Source organism: Sciurus vulgaris, assembly GCF_902686455.1.
Source record: "Sciurus vulgaris genome assembly, chromosome: 8".
NCBI lineage: Eukaryota > Metazoa > Chordata > Mammalia > Rodentia > Sciuridae > Sciurus > Sciurus vulgaris.
In genome coordinates this window covers 113,400,164-113,420,076 of record NC_136468.1, presented here as the reverse complement: position 1 = coordinate 113,420,076, position 19,913 = coordinate 113,400,164, and positions in this window count along the sequence as shown.

The window sequence follows — 19,913 nt, the reverse complement described above, 5'->3', positions numbered from 1 at the left end:
TCCTAGGTTTCTACTGTCCTTGGCTGCCTATTTATAGGTAATAAACTTAATGCAATTCACATGTGAACATGTTCTTTCTCACCAGACTATTTCGAATAGTAGAAATTTCAGCCCAAGATGTAGTGGATAGAAGAGGTGACCCATGCATGGTGAATGAATTTTGCACACGTGAGATGTTATAATGTTATTTGAAAATAAATTTATATTAGTTATAAATGTATATTGCAATTTTTGACCAAGTGCTGTTTTATTTTATTTGATATAGAAAGAAGAGAAAATGGAAAAATTGTTATGTGCTATGTGTATACATAAAATTTACCATGCTAATGAGATAGAAAAGGATAGGTAGCGGAGAGTAAGGAGGGAACAGTAAAGGTGGACAAGAGGGCAGGCAGGCACCAGAGAAACTATTTTTATTTATTTATTTATTTATTTATTTTTTTTTACAGACTGCTTTTTGATTCATTGCACACAAATGAGGTACAACTTTTCATTTCTATGGTTGTACACGATGTGTATTCACACCATTTGTGCAATCATATATGTACACAGGGTAATGATACCTGTCTCATTTCACCATCTTTCATACCCCCGCCCCCTCTTCCCTTTTATTTCCCTCTACACAATCCAAAGTTCCTCCATTCTTCTCTTACTCCCCCAATCCTCCCCCTCCATTGTGTATCATCATTCACTTATCAGAGAAAACACTGGACCTTTGTTTTTTTGGGATTGGCTTATTTCACTTAGCATGATATTCTCCAACTCCATTCACTTACCTGCAAATGCCATAATTTTATTCTTCTTTATGACTGAGTAATAGTCCATTGTGTATATATACCACAGTTTCTTTTTTTGTTCATCTAACGAAGGGCATCTAGGTTGGTTCCACAATCTAGCTATTGTGAATTGAGCTGCTATAAATATTGATATGACTGTGCTACTGTAATATGCTGATTTCAAGTCCTTTGGGTATAAACCAAGGAGTGGATAACTGGGTCCAATGGTGATTCCATTCCAAGTTTTCTGAGGAATCTCCATACTGCTTTCTAGAGTCACTGCAACAATTTGCAACTTCACCAGCAATGTATGTACAAGTTTGCCTTTTTCCCCACATCCATGTCAACACCTATTATTGCTTGTGTTCTTGATAATAGCCATTCTAATTGGAGTGAGGTGAAATCTTAGGGTGGTTTTAATTTGCATTTCTCTAATTACTAGAGATGTTGAACACTTTTTCATATATTTATTAATCACCCGTATATCCTCTTCTGTGAAGTGTCTGCCCAGTTCCTTGGCCCATTTATTGATTGAGTTCTGTATATTTATGGTGTAAAGATTTTTAAGTTTTGTATAAATTTTGAAGATTGGTTCTCTATCTGAAGTGTGTGTGGAAAAGATTTTCGCCCACTCTGTAGGCTGTCTTTTCACATTGTTGTTGTTTCCTTTGCTGAGAAAAAACTTTTTAGTTTGCAGTTATTTTAACATGCCCCAACCTGTTCTAAAACAGTGCCTGTTCCTCAGAAAGGGCAAAATTTCTGAGACTGGACTTCATGATGTGGCCTGAGGGCGGAAAATTCGAAATATCAAGAGCTAACAAAATGCACATCCCTAGTAACAGTGAAGAATCAATCAAGAGGAGCTTAGCAACTTCTCCTTATGAAAGAAGAAACTTTAAAAGAAGGACTATGTAAGATTTAAAGGGTGTTCTTGCTCCTCCCACCCTTAGCACCTGACAGGAATTCTTAGTTTTCCTTTTATCTTTAAAATTCTCACTCCTTGGGTTACCTTTTTGTTACTGGTGTTCATTCTTCAATTCCGTGGAAGATGAACCCAAACCTGATTCCTGCGAGCAACACCGCTTTAAATTATACAATAAAACTCACATAGTTTATCAAATTAATGGTGTAAGGTTTCCAGAAATAAAATCACAGTATCAATCTTGCACACTTTTAAAGCAATAGGAATCTAATAATAATTTAAACTTTTATACATGTTAAAGAAACCATTTTATACATATTGAGTGATCAGAAAAACAAATGTACAACAAATATTCTCAGTACCTGGAAAAAAGATGTGATAATTGTTTAGGGAAGTGAGCAGCAGAAAATTTGCAACTTTTGAGTTATTGTGTAGTGATTGAAGAAAGGCAATCTGATATCACGTGGAGTTTGCAACATATGATGAAGATTATAGCAATTTAGCAAGACCCTGTATCAAAATTAAAAAATAAAATAAAAAAGGGCTGGGGATATGGCTCAGTGTTTAAGCAGCCCTGGGTTCAATCCCTAGTACCAAAATAAATAAATAAATAAATAAATAAATAAATAAATAAATAACAACAAAAATTGTTAACCATAATAACATACATGATGAAATGAGTTATTATGTTGATTTTTACATTGATCTTTTTTTTCTTTCTGTTATTTATTTTGACTGGAACTTGTATTTTTAAAAATAATTTCTTAAACTGGAATCTGAATTAACTGATTTAATGATTTAAAATAATTTTCTTTTCTAGTTGTAGTTAGTACTACAAATTGTCATCCATAGTCTCCTTTATCTGCATTCCACAGATTGTAATATTTTTTTGTTTTGATTTAAGTTTGGTTAGAAATACCTGCTTATTAACCTTTGATTTATTCATTACTCAGGATTATTGGTAGTGAAGTATTTTGTTTCACATATTGGAGATTTGCCAAAATTGTTTTATTACTAATATCCCTTTTAATTCAATGGTAGTAAGAGAATGTATTTTGTATTATATAAATGATTCTAAATTCAATGATTCTTACTTTATAGCAACAAAATTGATCTATATTGGTAACTATTTTATGTTCAAAGTCTTTAAAAAGTGCATTATGCTGCTTTTGAGTGGAATGGTTTATTTACGTCAACTATACCATATTTGTTGATTCTATTTTAGATACTTGATCATATTTTTGCCAGTGCATCCTATTAAAAACCGAGAAAATAGTACTGAAATTCCAGTTATAATTATAGATTTTCCCAGTTCCATTTTTTTCTATTACTTTTTGTCATATATTTTGAAATTCCATTTCAGGTACATAGAGTGTATCTCCTTGATGAATTTAATCTTTTCATAATGAAATGTCCTTCCTTTTCCTTGATGATTTTTTGTGATCCTGACTGTGATTTCTTTTTCTAAAATAATAATAATAATAATAATTTTTGATTTTCAAACACTTTTTCTTAAGCCATTAACTGGATGTATTAAGTGTGCACTGATCAAATCCAACCATCTTTTTTCCACCTTGCCTCCCAAGTACCCTTTCCAACCTCTAGAAAATACAACTTTCTATTTTGATTATTGTGGTAAAATATGCATAACATGCAATTAAATATTTTAACCATTTTAAGTGTGTGATTGTATGACTGTCACTATCCTCCATCTCCAGAAATCTTCATCTTCCCCAGCTAAAACTCAATACCTATTAGAAAATAAAATATCATCCCATCCCTGGCAACCACCATACTTTCTGTCTTATAAATTTGGCTATTTTTATTAGGCATTGTACTGGTTGAATTATATAAATGGAATCATACCTTTGTCTTATTTCACTTAGAATAATTATCATTGAGGTTCTCATAGCATGTGTCTGAATCCTCTTCCTTTCCAAGGGTAATACACCATTGTATGTGTAAAATACGTTAATTTATTTCACCCATCCATCAGTGGAAATTTGTGTTGCTTCTACTTTTTAGATATTATGAGCAATGGTGCTGAGGTGAAACAGAAGATGTCACTCCAGAAGATGCCACAACTGCATGAGAAATATTTTGAGCTGAAGGTAACTAAGAAACAGATAAAAAATGCCTCACTGCCCTCCCTCCATTTGCCTAAAATGGGATGTAAATTTTCACAGGTGTCCCTCCTCTTTTATCTGCTAGCAAGGATTAACTTTGATCACTTTGATAACTTCAGACCTGTAGCAATCTGGAGATGGCATCAGAGGAATCTGTACAACAAGCTTTACTAGCTCTTCTTTATTGAACATTAGTTTCCAATATTAAATATATGGGAGAACATATAAGGCAGAACATCATGGTTAAAGGACATGGCAGAAGAAAGCAGCTGGGGACATGGACACCAGGAAGCAGAGAGTGTTCCATTCATCAGGAACAAAATTGAAACTCCAAAATTACACCCCCACTGACCCATCTCCTCCAGTAACTTCTCACCTGCCTGGAGTTACCACCCAGCTAAATCATACCAATGTATTAATCCACTGCTCAGTTTTAAACTCTCATAATCTCATCATTCACGTCTGAATGCTTTTGCTTTGTCTGACACATGAGCTTTTGGGGGACACTTCATATCTAAACAAAAACAGCCTCCAACACTTATCTTCTGGGTTGTTTGTCTGTTTGTAGATTTAAATGACTCTCCTAAGGGCTGTTATTTGCTTTATTTTAATTAGTGTTATAACAGTATAGATTTCTTCTAGTCTTTTCCCTTGATGTCATTTTTGTCTTTACATTATAATCTGTATCTTAAAATCAGGATGATATGAGTCTTGCTTTTGAACCAATCTGTCTTTTAATTGGGACAAATCTAAGATTTATACTTGATGTGATTAAGTAATTAGGTGTCTGTTATCTTTCTATTAGTTTTATATTTCCACTTTATGATTTTTGTTCAAAATTTTCTTATGAATTAACTGACCATATTTTATGATTTCATTTTATTTATCTGTTTTGAAAATTATCTTCAACTCTTTAATCAGGATTTTTGTGGTCTAGTTTCAGGTGAAAAATCCATTTTATCTATGGAATAAGAACCATACAATACCATACTTCTCACTTCTTTCTCCCTTTCCAAGCTTTATGCTATTATTTTCATGATTTATTCATGTTATAAACTCTACAGTACACATATTATTAGGTTTTTTTTTTCTTTTGGTACCAGAGATTGAACCTAGGGGTGTTTAACTACTGAACCACATCCCAATCCCTTTTGTATTTTTTAATTTTCAAACAAGGTCTCATTAAGCTGCTGAGACTGGTTTTTAACTTGCAAACCTCCTACCTCATCCTCCTGAAACACTGGAATGACAGGCATGTGCCCCTGTGCCCAGTCACATCAATTACTTTTTCAAAATATTTTAATTGTTAGGAGATGGTTTATTTCCAAATTTAGACACTTTTCTTGATCTTTGTTTTCTTTGTGTAGTACCCTTTTTCCATATGGTATAATTTATTTTTCTTTGCCAGAAGTTTCTTTAACATTGCTTATCATTCAGTTGATCTGATGATACTTTTAGCCTTTTATGACTGAAAATTTTTTTATTTATATTTTAAAATATATCTTTGTGAATAGCCTTCTAGGTTTGCAGTTTTCTTTTCTTTTATCTCAATTATATTATGATGCTTCTTATTTTTTTCATTTGCATTGTTTCAAACAAGAATGTTCTTTCATCCACCTCTTTGTTCCTTTGTAGTAATGTGCTCCCTCCTAATGCCTGACTAGTTTAAAACTTTAGCTCATTAATTTTGTGCATTTTATTATGATGTGCTTTGAGTTTATAGTTTTCATTAAATTTGGAACATTTTTCTCCAAGATTTCCTTAAATATCTTTTCTTGCCCCTTCTTACCAAGAGATTAAATATTTGGGTAAGTTGTTTCATGAATCATTGAAAATCTTTTAATTTTGTTTGAATTTTGTTTTCTCTAATGCTTTATTTTGGATGAAACAGTGAGGAAATAGAATTCTTCTGTTATCTTCTTCAATGTTAATATTTATTAATGTCAGTGAGCATAATATTCACTTCAGGTATTTTTTCCTCCCTGTGGAAATTTGGGATCTTCTGTCTTCCATAATTGTTTACTTTTTGAACACATATAATGTATTTATAATAATGGCTTCAATGTCCCTTTCTATAAAATCTCAGCCTTATATCAGATTTGTTTGAATAATTTTTTTAATGTGTCATGTGTTCCTCCTTTGCCTGATGGATAATGATTCATTTGATGACAAGCATTGAAAAGTTTTCATTTTCAATACTGATTTTGGTTTTTTTACAAATATTATTGAGAGTTTGTGCTTTTAAGATTGGTAGGTAGACTCCCTTTAGTATTCAGTGAAGGGTATTTATTCCCTCCTACTACAACAAGCAGGTTCTGAGTGTTATGTTCCATGCTGCATTGGGATCCTGATGAGGATTGAGACAAGATATGTGGCAATATTTTTAACATAACATTTTATAATGCAGAAGATGCATGTATTACACAGGGTTCTCTAGAGGAACTGAATCAACAGGAAGTATGATTATAAAAAGGGGATTTATTAGATTGACTTACACAACCAGAAGCTGAGTGTCCACAGTGTCCATCCGCAGGCTGGAGAAATGGAAGAACCAGTAGCTGCGCAGTCCAAGAGACAGAAGCCCCAGAACAGTAAGGATCAACAGTGCTACCCTAGTCTGAGACACAGGTTTCTGGAAACCACCTGGAGAATCACTTAGAGTCTGCTTTGGAAGAGTGAAGAAGTGAGAATCCGATATTCTCAGATGATGGAAGCAACAATCAAGACCCTATTTAAGAAGAGTCAAGCTTGCATCTGCATCTGCTTCCTTTTTCTTCTAGCTTTTATTCCATCCAAGCCACCATCCCATTGGGTGGTGCTGCCCATACTTAGGGAGAGTCTCCACTTCAGCTCACTGTTTCTCATTCCAGTCATTCCTAGACACACCCTCATTAGCACACCCAGAATCCTTTTTATCATTGGCATCTCTTAATCCAATAGAGTGTACAATTCAAATTACCCAGTACGATGCATTTTAAATTCTTGTACAATAAAAGTTGATGTGCACTTGTCAGGGAAGCTACTCAAGTAACTGGACATGGAAATACCTATTAGGCCTTTAAAAATGGGAAATTCAAACCTGGAAGAACAGAGATCTTCTTTGGCCAGAAGTTTGAGTGTGGAACATTATGTTGATCTATTAATTTGCCATAAAATATTTACCTGTCAAAATAGCCAGCATACGCACATTGTCAAGATTAGTCCCTCCAGCTCTGTAAAGGTAGATAAAGGGCAAATTAAATAATTAACTTACTTTTGAAGAAAAATGGCTGAAAATGTTGTATGAGGAGGAATTATCTCTTTCCATAGAGAACAAAATGAGTTCTAGGTGAAAAAAAACAAAAAGATACAAGCACACACATACACACACATAACACTGGTGACTAGATGCTTTGAGAGCCTACAATATCTAGTTCTCAACCTCTGATAAAGAATTTCTTCCTTTTCTCTTCTTTTTATTCTACAGAGAGGTGAATACTGGAAGTTAGTTGCCAAAACTCCTCTTCTTTCAACATAGCCTCTACTAATTTTTTCTTGTAATTTTCACTTAAAACATGTGAAAACATAATACATACAAAACATAATTCTAAACATTATCAGTTTTCCACCTTTCTGATGTGTGTGCACTTGTCTTAGATTTATAGATTCCATCTGAATGCATTTAACTTGTAAGTCATTTAATCCTTCCTGGTGTATTTTCATTTTTGTCTGCTAATCCACTGTTAAAATTTGCAGCTTAACACAGGAAAGCAATCATCTTTTCCTCTACTTAAAGCTCTTGGAAAAAAATACCTATTTTAACTTGGAATTAGTGACAAGAAGGATGTATTTTGTGTTAGATTCTTCCCGAGTCATAACCTAACTTAAGTTAGAGTTCTGTTCAAGATACCATTAAATATTTTAAGTGGTTGAATAACATAAACAGATCACATCTGGCATTCAGAAGGGAGTTCTAACAGTACTCTAGAGGAGCGGTTTTGCTATTCACAGCATTATTTCCTGGAATGGATTGGGCAGTCTCTGATCAGAATGGGTGTAGGCTGCAGGTATAGTGGCTAGTCCCTGAAGGCTGAAAAACATGCCATACAAACCCATGATTTTCTACACTTTTGGAAGATCCAGTGCAGTTCTAAGGGAAAAAAATGGAAAATTTTATGAACATTTTATTCAATAAGACATAATTTCTGTATTTTAACTACTGTGGCCTTATCAATGGGTGTTTGATAGATACTGTTCCAGTGGTGAAGTGATTGAGAAGAGAGCAATGTATCAGTAAATGTAGAACAACAATAACAACAAACAAACAAACAACAGCAACAATAAAGATTAAAGTTCTGTGAAAAGGTTTTTCATTATGCATCATTTTCATTATGCCCATATATAATACATAATAGAATCATTTTTTTGCCTCCCAAGTCATGTAATACTAATGTATTTCATGGCATTATCACATTATTTAAAATACAATACATTCACCATTATTCATGGCTTGAATTTTGACATACAAACTTGCCAAATTTTTCTCTTCCATAGAAGTCTCAGTAACTAGAAAAGAAGAAAAAAACCTTCAACATCTAATTTGTTTACTGCATGAATGCAAATTTTTTTTTTATTAATTCCTAGGTTTTAAGGAAAATGAAGGCCAGCACCTTGCACAACTGATCATTTCAGTGACAACATGGCCTAGTTTTAATTAAAATTCTGTTAGAAGATAAAGTTTGTCCCTTGTACATTTATCATAATAAAGGGCTGCTTTTTAGAGTTCACAACATTCAAAATCTATTAGAATTTAATCCAGAAACTATCAAAGTAGTTTACATCATATTTGGTAATCATGGCAAATTCCCAATACAATATAAAATTTATTCATTGCCAGGAACTGTGGAGTTGTTTAAAAGACAAAATCCCATTAGTCTAAACAAAGCTGTAGGGTATGTGCCAAATACTTCTCCAATGTACATGTGCCAGGCAATGAAACCTACTTATCTATCTATGAATATCTTTCCTCTAAGGAAATTCACAACCTCATGAACAAAAGAAGCATCTCCCATGGTAACATTTGATGCCAGATGTTCATTTATTCCATCAGCTATATCACCTCAAGACCATAAGATAAAAAAGGATAACTAAATTCACTGAAGTAGAGAAAAACTGCATTTTCTGAAAAAAATTCAAGTCTCAGATCACATTCAAAAGAAGTAGCTTGTGTTACCTACTAGGTCATAGACTATATTATGTACCATGGAGATATTGTGCTGTATGTTTTGGTTTTGCTTAGTTGTTTTTCTCAATGATATCTGGTTCTGTTTTGTGACTTAAATAATAATTAAACATTTTATATATATAAGGGAATATCTGCTCATAATTTCCTATTATTTTAAATTCTTAAAACATGACTTAAAAGCTATGTGAAAAGCATATCTAATATATCTAAGAGCTAAATATCTAAGAGTTAATTGGAAGTCAATTCCAAAAGTTTGGAATTTGGAGGTGACCATTATTTCATTTGGCTAAGGATGTGTGTAAAGTGAAGAAAAGAACAGAGGTAGCATTTTAGATGGTCCTTTGAAATTGAGTATTTGAGGGCTAGGGATATAGTTAAGTGGTAGAGCAATTGCCTAACATGCATGAGGCCCAGCACAAAAAGAAAAAAACAATCAGTATTTGCATTATGGAGAGGAATGAAAAAGACATTAGATCCAGAGATTTGTTGTTCTGAAGAAAAGGAAGATAATTATGAATGTATCAAGATCTGAGAAGAAGCTTTTAACAATAGTTAGTATTTTTGGGAGTTGGTTCCCACTAGGTTGTACTGGGATTTTACTAATAGTGGGCTGGTGTTTTGGCTCAGTGGTAGAATGCTCCCCTAGCACACATGGGGCCCTGGGTTTGATCCTCTGCACCACATAAAAATAAAGTGAAGGTATTGTGTCCACCTACAATGAGAAAAAAATATTTAAAAAAGAAAGAATTATGACTAAATCATAAATTTTGCAGAACACATGGCATTTTGGGCAATGAAACAGCTAGCTGGAAATATGGTTTATTCACATTTTTATGTATCCAAGTAAATGATTTCTTGTGTCAGTTTCTCAAGTTATGGGATATTTCCATTAATTGCCATTAAGGCCACAATTTGGGGTCTTATCCCTGTGCATGCCTTTGAACTTTGGGAATATCTAGTAGCCTCCTCAGGGGGGAAAAATGCACACACATACACACACACACACACACACACACACACACACCACCTCCTTCTTTATACTAGTGATAACAGAATTTGTATACCTCTACTGTTTTTTGTTACAGATATTTCAATTGTATTTCAAAAGCTATAAAAATTGATATATTCATCACTACCCTACATACATGTATGATTACACACTTTGACTCCACTTTGCATACAACAAGAGAAATGAAAAGTTTTACCCTATGTGTATACAATGAATAAAAAATAATAAAAAATCGATGTATTAAAAAGAAAACCATGATTTTTCCACCCCTATCTGTCTTTCTACCAGGAATTCCTGTCTTAGAGAATGTCCCATAGTCCATCCACTCTGTAAAGTTCACCTCTAGAAGTCCACTCCTTGATACCTACTTCTGCTTTATCTGTCATCACCACATTTAAACACTCCACTAGATTGTCTTTGTTTCCTACACTTTCTAATTCTTTTCACTTCCTTCAACATCCTGTCCTGAACTGCCTCTATCTCTAAACTGAACACTCCAAGTCCATTTTTGGTCTTTTCATTTCCTTAAAGTAAAAATGAAGTTTGCAGAACACACCTATCACTATTCTCCTTTGAAGCTTTTAGTGACTCACCGATTGATTGAGCATAAAGATCAAAATGCTTCACAGCAGACTTCAAGTTCTGAGCAATCTAGCTATGAATAGACCTCTAGCTAACTTGACATGTCTGTGTGTTCATGTTTCAGTTTCTCACATGAACCCCTGTTTTAGTCATTTTCCTTTGTTTGCCTCTATAACCAAAAGACCTGACAAGAACAATAAGAGGAGAAAAGTTTATATGAGGGCTCATGGTCTCAGAGGTCTAAGTCCATAGATGGCCAACTCCATTCTTCAGGGCAGAAATATGTGGCAGAGGAAAGCAGCTGGACACAGGGCTACAGGAAGAAGAGAAAGAGAACTCTGCTCAAGGAGGAAAAAATATATACCCAAAGGCATATCCTTCAGGGACCTACGTCCTCCAGCCACACCCTACCTGTCTACAGTTACTTATCACCAAGTAAATCCCTATCAGGGGATAAATGCCCTGATTAAGTTAAGACTCAAAACCCAATCATTTTACTTCTAAATTTCCTTGCAGTGTCTCACATATGAGCGTTTGGGGGATACCTAATAACTGAACCATAACGACTTCCTTCACCAATTTTTTTTCCTCTGTATTAAACATTATGTTCCCTTCCTCTTTTCTATTGACATCATTCTCATTTTTTTCAATAATTATTTCAAAACTTTGTTCATGTGATTTCCTTAATAAATTCTCCTCTGAAACTCCAACACCTTCCAGGAGTTCAGAACTGTTTATGATCGCAAAGATATTATATCGATGCATAATGGTACATTTGCTATTGTAACCTCAATATCTTCTGTTCAGTTTCTTCTTCATTTTTCACAACTCCGTTGTTTTCTCCATTGTACAGAACAATTAGCACAGTAACAGTGATAACCATGGTTAGAAGAATAAACAAGTGATGAATGGAAAACAGAGGGAATCATGAAATGTCTGAGGACATATTGGTTCTTTGAGAATAAGGGAAGTCAAAATCATTTTGATTCTGCCTAACATATTCAAAGAGCATGATTTACTGCATATAAAGCAAATTATAGTCATGCATGAAGAACTGCTTAGTCCTTATTAATAATATTCAAAACATTAAAAACCACTTGTAAAATCTGAGAAAATCTATGGAGTGTTCAAATCCTAAATCTAATATGCTCAAAATCCATAGAGATTTACATCAAGTTATGAAGTATTTCCAAATAAAAAATGTGCAGCTTTTGAACAATAGGATTGCTAAGCTGAATTTCAGAGCCCATATCAAAAGCACAAGTCCTTACTTAAGAAACTGAATATATAACTAGTTCTTAATGGAATCCCCAATACTCAGTTGCTATTTCTAAAGATTTAGGGGGTTATAGCATAAAATTGGATTAATCATGAACATAGTAACATAAATATATATATATATATACACACACACCCATTATATATATATATATATATATTATATATATGTATATCTTTTGAATTTAAGGTTTATGTAAATACTACAAGGTCAGGATTTTTTTCTGTTTTGTCCATTACTGTTTCACCATAACCAGAAGAGTGTCGCAAAAGTAAAATTTGCTATTTTTAAATAAAATTCTTTAATGCCTGTGTGTGGACATTTATTAATATTACATATATCTATTAAATACATACCCTGTGCAAAGATATATGTGTGGTACAGATGATGAGATGTAACCACTCCCTTTCTGCACTCAAAAGACCCTAAATTCAGTGGGAGAGATTATAGTATATTAATTTTGGAGAAACAAAAGCACCCAATATATGAAAGGGACTCTGGACGATTTTTTGAGTAGGAAGTGGAGTTGCATGTTGAAACAGAAGCCAAGGAAGGAGAAACTATATCCCAGGAAGAGAGGCACCCAACAAGGAAAAACAACTCAGGAAGAGATAAATATTTAGTGACATACAAGACATTTATTGAGAACTGCATCAGTGAAATATCAGTGTCAAACTTGAGTTAGAAAAATTCTCTCTCAGTGTTTCAGAGAATGAGATTCCAGGAGACATGGAGGCCAAGGTAACAGGGAGGGCAATACTGAAGTAATTCAGTTAGAAAAGAATGTAGTATACTTGGGACAAAAGTGAATGAACTGGACTAAGGAGCAGATCTTTTTAGATTTGGAGAGAACTCTTAAGTGTACCTATCAGGGAGGAGAAACTAAGGAAATCATGAAAAACTTCTCTGATCAAATATATGAATAGCAGTTTAGGTGCCCAAAACTACAAATGGGGATGGCTTTGTAAAGGAGTCAAGTAAATATTTTGTCCCAGAAATCTTACTTTGAAAGCTAAATATATGGTAGAGACTGATGAAAATAAATTCACATGTGGAACATTGGGAAGATAAAAATTCAAGCTACGTGTGAAAATTCTAAGATGGAAGGTCAAGCCAAGACGAACATACTAAGTTTGGTATCACAGGAATCAAAGACAAAGTTAAGACAGACATCTTCAACATAGACGTAAGTTAAATTTAAATGTCATTTTTAATATTTGCTAGTTTAAGAAAATGAGAAGTCATCAATATATGCGTTTGGATGGAGTCATACTCTTGAACAGAAACATAATGTCTTTTTGTTAAAGAAAACTATTTTAAGTTTTATGACATTACCATTCTGGCAGATGATATCTAATTCTCTAGAGAATTACACCCAATAATAGTCTTGGTGGGATAGGAACTATATTGACTAAGCAAGTGAAAATTAAAGCAGCTCTTTAGAATACAATTACTTCCATAGGTTGTACTTAATATTTTTAGGATTCTCCAATGAAAAGTGTCAAATTGATACACAGCAAAAATTATTACTTTCTTATACTTTTTTCTTATTTGCCTGCTTGTTTTAAGGCCAGAGTGGTACTTCCAGTTATGGACTGGTGTCTTATAATATCATCTCTATACTCCTCAGCTACCTCAATCTGTCCCCCCCCAGATTGTGTTACTTATACTATCCTTTAAATATTTCATGTGAATTACAATTTATTCATTTTAATCTTGTGCAACCTCATTCAATCACTAAATATATAAAAATGACCTAGTATATGCAGAAAAGTCCTAAGTATCCAGCTAACAGAAAAATATATATATAATTTTGTAACTCAAAGACTTCATGGCCTAATGAAAGAAGAAATGTGCAAAAAAAAACAAAAAAAAAAATAATAATAAATAATTTAAATTTCTTCAGGGCTAAAGATAAAAGTAAGCTAAAAAAAAAAAGTAAAAGAAGAATGTTTCTCTGAAGCTGTCTGCTGGAGGCACCATTATGTGTAGCATCTAAGAAAGTCATCGAAGAATCCACAAAATATGAAGAAAATATGGTTCTTCAGTTCCAGATTTGTGTATCATTAGAGTTGAACAACTTCCCATTTATCATTATGTCTTTCTGTGGTCTGAAATATTAAAAAAATGTTCAGTTTAGAACATCAGGCTTGTCTTCAGAAGAATATGAAAAATGCCATAAAATGAACTCAATTCATACATAGATATTGCTATTTTTTCTAATATGCCAAAAATTTTTATAACATGTTCATTTTATCAAGAAGTTTGCCTTTTGATAAAATTATTAATAGCAATGTAATTACTTTCACAAAATAAGAACCTATCGTACCAATGACCTTATTTTACCTCTTAAATGATAAATCTCTTTATTTTTAGCAGGGCAATTGCAGTGCAAATACATAAGAATTCAGGAGCTAAAATTCCTAATTAAAATATCATCAAAAGCACCAAAATTTCATTTTTGAACTAGAAGTTCTCCTGGTTTCAAGGGAGATGGACATGGTAAATGAACAATGATGTAGTTGGGTGCCTTCATGTGTAAGTCAGCAATTTTTCCATACTTGATTTTGGTACTTGCCATTACTGAATTGAATTAGACGTTTTTTAAGCCATGTCTAACAAGAATGCAGAAGAGAAAACTAGTTTGAACTCTACTTCTGGTGCCAACAGTATTATATAATGAGGTAAACGCTGGTAATTGTGTTTAGTTCAATAACACTTTTAATTATGGTTGAGCTCTCCTTCAGAGTCTATGGATTTTACTGATGCAAAATAAACAGCTGAAAGCCAAGTGAAGGCAGCTTCATGGATTTCTATTGCATAATTAAAGTACAGATACATCGCTTTTCCCCTGTGACCTTGAGAAGAATAATCTGTTTGCCTATAGTTTCATGGTCAAAACCATGCTTGTTTTAAATAGGAGATTAATAATGTGATTATCTTTAGTCTCTCTGTATCCTGTGCAGTTATCTTTGTCTCTGGAATATGTTACTTTATTAATTTGTACTAAGTGAAGAAAGGATAAAATTCACATATAATGTAAATATAATTTTTTTTACTTAAATTGATTTGATTATTTATGAGGTACAGACAATGAAGGGTTAATGATTACCATTTTCAAAACTAATTTCCTCCATACTGGTCCACCTTTAACATATTAAATTTCCTCAGACCCTCTCCCATTTTCATACTCAAATAAGAAATGGAGAGGAATACTAATATGCCTGGACCTGCTGGTCTCTTTCTTTCTAGAAACTTTTATTTCTCTTGCAAAGCTTTCATCTGCATTTGCTAAATACACAGTGACAAAGTAAATCAATGACAATAATTAGGACAATTATGACAATCTTAGGCTTTCTTTTTTTTTTTTTGCACGAGACAGGGAAGTGGTGGAGTTACCTTCTAGCATTCCTTCTACTATCTGTGAAAAAAGCCATTTCCTGGGGAAAGACAAATGATCCTGTGGTTATACTCTCATTTCAGTATCTCTAAATGAAATATGCCAGAGGAAATTATGTAAAATTTATTGAATAGTATTTACACTTCTTTTTTCTTTTTGCACCTTAGTTTTGGGCCATGTCTCTGGCTAAGAGAAATAGGCCCATTTATAGAACTAATGGAGTCAATTTATAGCATCAGACTTTATATAAAGTAGATGAAAAATAATTAAGTGCATTTTCCAAAGCATTGGAAGATAGAGAGTGTATAATTATTGTTGCTGATAGGATCTTCTTTCTTGATTTCCTTTTGTTTTTCACACAGACAGACAAGTTGTCAACATTTCTCCCTAGAACATAACATTTCTGGAATTGGCAGCATGTCTATTGAATAGGAAATTACCAGTAAAACATATAGCAGCATAACAAAATATTCAGAGATTGCTGGTGGAAACAAAATTGGGGTCAATAATTATTTTTTTAAAACTAGAAATTGCATAATCCTGTAGAAAGTTGTTCATTAAGATCCATTTTCTCAGCAATCAACCTGAAGACTGTATGTGTACTATAACACATGTCATTCTCAGATGAATGAGAGCACATCTCACTTTATATTAAAAGCATTTAAACATCAAAATTCAGAGTTTTGTCTACATGGGAGGAGGATTAAACAAAATATTTAGCTCAGATTTATAGATGCAGTTATTTTATCCCAGTGGCTGTTTAAAGTTAAGAGGTTTTCTACTTGCATCACAAATTAACATTTTAGGGATTTGTAACTAAATAACAACAATAGCAATTCAAATGAAAATATTGCTTTTTATGTTCTAATAAGAAGGATTCAAGAAATGTATCATTTTGATGATGTTTGCTTTTGCATAAAATGAGCTTTATTTAAAAATAAATGTCCTTTTTATTCTGCTGTTTAAGTGAATTATATGTACTCTTCTTTTTCTCACTGAAATCCAGTGAGGTTCTTCAGTGTTTCAAGGTAATAAATATAGTACTCAACATGTGGCTCACAGAACAATCTGTTAGGCAGTCTGTGAGTTGGAAAAACTGTGAAATGAAGAAAATACACACCAGAAATTTAAAAGGGGGCTTAAATAAATCTTTTCTATCTCAATACAATTATATCATAACATAGATGATTTTGCTTTGGGCTAAGTAAATCAACTTTTAAAAAGAAAAAGCATTTTACATCTCTCTCTGCTGGTTTTTATTTCCCTATGTCAACAAAATGACAGGGAAAAAAACGATGTGATCATTTTCCTTATTGGACCATTCCAAAAGAGATTTTATTTCCAGGTCACAATCTAATGAATCCCTATAAAATTATGTGGAAGAATGAGAAAATTTAAAGTTTTACAGAACAAGGATTATCCATGACAGGTGGATGACAGGAACATATCAGGTGTGAAGGTGCATCTATCAGCAACACAAGAATCAAAAGATTAAAGGTTCTACCAGTAGTAAGTGAACCAGGAGCAAGAGGGACGTGAGGAATTTTGTGATTATACTCTGAAGGGAATTGGTAGGTTCCAAGAAAAATCCTTTAACCTTGGCCCAGTGTACCCCAATCTCTACTGTAAAGGTTAAAGGGAGAGCAAATAAAGAGGCAAACACACAGGATGGCATACAGCAAGAAGTGACTTCCAAAGGAAAGCCAGTTCAGTTTTATTTTCTATTCCAGGGATATATCAAATTATATTAGGTTACATTAGTACAGTTAGCTTTGTGCATGTGCAGATCATATAACTTCCTTACTTCTCAGAGTCCACTGGTACCAAATGTTTTTATAACAAGATAATGTCTCCAGGTCTCAAGGAGAGAGGAGTTGAAGAATATTTCTAAGTCTGGCAAACAGAAGGCCTTATTGTCCTGAGGCGTGTGCTCACTCAAGGACTTATGCTCCTCCATACTTTGTCATGGCCTGAACCTCAATACTCCACTACATAAAATTTCAGAAAATCACAAAAAATAAAACAAAGCATTAACAGTAAATCAGAGTACCATCTGCTAAGTATGTTGACTTTCCTCTGGGCAATGATTTGATAAAGGGTGAAATGAAGAAAATGCTTAGCTGGTAAGGTTACATAGGAGCTTACATGTGTCAGAATGAAAGTGAGGTCAAAGGGAAGGATGCACAAATGAATGACCAAGAAATTATATATAGAATTAAGAAAAATAGCAGAGAATACTTTAAGAGATGTAAATGCTGGTGCATATGGAGTTTAACAAGCTAGAACCCCAGCATCATAGCTCAGTAGATAGAGGAGAAAAAGGGGCAGGTAATACACAGAGTGAAAGAAATGTATATTAAAAGAGAGACCATAGTGCATGTCCAATATACATTCCTTGTTCAGTAAAAGAGAGGGAAGTTGGGTCCAATCCAGCTACTCTGTAGACTGAGGTAGGAGGATTGCAAATTCTAGGCCAAGCCAGGCAACTTCAAGAGACCCTGTCTCAAAAAAAAAAAAAAAAAAAAAAAAAAAAAAAATTAAAAATGAAGAAACAAACAAACCAAATAATTATATATAAGAATAGAGTTACTTTATATTAGGTAGAGGGGAGTGAAGGGACGGGAAGGGGTATGGGAGTACGGGAGTAGGGAGAACAGTAGAGTGAAACAGACATTATTACCTCATGTACATATATGACTACATGACTGGTGTGATCCTACAGTATAAATAATCAGAAAAATGAGAAATTGCACTCCATTTATATATGATCTATCAAAATATATAAATGTATTCTATTGTTATGTACAAATAATTAGAACAAATAAAAAATTTTAAAAAGTATATCTGTGACATATATATGTGTGTATATATATATATATATATATATATATATATATATATATATCCCACACACACATAGAGGGTTGGTGATGTAACTTCATGGTAGAGCACCACTCCTTCAATCCCCTGTGAGGGAAGGGGCAGTAGGGTAGGAAGAAGGGATTAAAATGAAACACTAAATAGAAAACCAATTTTCTCCAAGAAGTAATGAAATCCAGGATTTCAGAAACACTTAGGACATCCTAATTTTTTTTTTTTTTTACTGGAAATTGAATCTAGGTGTTCCTACTTGCAATTCTCCTGCCTCAGCCTGAGGAGTTGCTGGGATTAAGGTTCATACCACTGCACCCTGAGGCAACCTAAATATTTCTAAATACACATGGTAGCTCAGAAGTCAAATGTTTAGGCAAGCTCAGGCTGTTCCTAATTGTGACACCTAGCTTCAACACTCTACATCTGAAATAAATGCAATTATATAGGAAGGAGAACAGTAATTTTAACATATTTTTATTTTCTTAGTGGAACCTTATTTAATAAAGGTAGAAAATGCATTAAAAATATATGCTGGTCTCCCAAGAGAAAAATATCTTTCCAGTCTTTCGGTTTATCTTAACTGTTCCAGAGATTGTTTCTGATTCTACCACATAACTATATTTTTAAATATAACGACTTAATGGTGGAGAGCAATAAGCCCCTAGGAAGATGCATTATGGATGTGCTGTGGTGTGAAAGAGTTACGCAACACTACATGAGCAGAGGGATATGCTGATGCTTTCCGAAAAAAGAGATGCTGGTCTGTAATGAAATGATAATTTACTACACCATCATTGAAGGGTATTGATTCAGAAGCCAGTATCCTAATCAGCTTCTCCCTAGCTATTTGGCTAATATAAAGTTAATTAATCTTTCTGAGTCTTAGTTACTCTTTTTTTAGTTATCACAAGGGTCCATTTTAAAGCTTTTCTGGTATACAGATAACACTCTTTCTCTACTGTAGCTGCTATAGGCCCAGCCACGCACCAAAACACTGTCTACCCTATACTCGACACAACTCAAAACAACAGGGCTTTCACAGAGCAAGGACCATTTCCCCTGACCACTGGGATTAGAACGAGGTGATCGTTTTAAGGAGGTCTCATTTTTTTAATCCCTATTTTGCAAATAAGCACACCATCTAGCCAGTAGTAGAACAGTGAAATTTCATCCTATGGAACAGTTTCTGGAGTTCTTATTCTCAAACACCATCTCTATGTAGCATGAAAACTCCTTGGGGGTGGGAGGAGGACTACTCGGTGAGGATCTATTCCTGCAGTGAAATCAGACCCTTCCATGCACAATGGTCATTCTGTTTCCAGTGTATATGATCACTTGAGGTCATTTCAATGCACAAAATTGCAAAATACATAAATGGACTCATGCCAAAAGGATTGTTGGGCCTTGTGAGGTCCAACAAGTGAAGTTTTCTTGGTTACACCAAGAACTTGGTTTTCACTTCATGCCTTTGTCATCCAATTTATGCAAGTCCTCTAGACATTTCAGAATGTTTCCTCTGTCTGATGGGAGCTAAGAGAGTTTGAAAGCCAGACGGAATCCATGGTTGCCAGGTCACAGAAAGAAGTGTAGATTGTGAAGCCAGGAGAAAAGCTGAAAGTATGTTTTTGTAACTGTGAATGTGTTTTTAAGTATTATGTGACCTCAGCCTGGTATGAGAGGGAAATGGTTAAGGGTATTTTGTTGTTGTTGTTGTTTTTGTT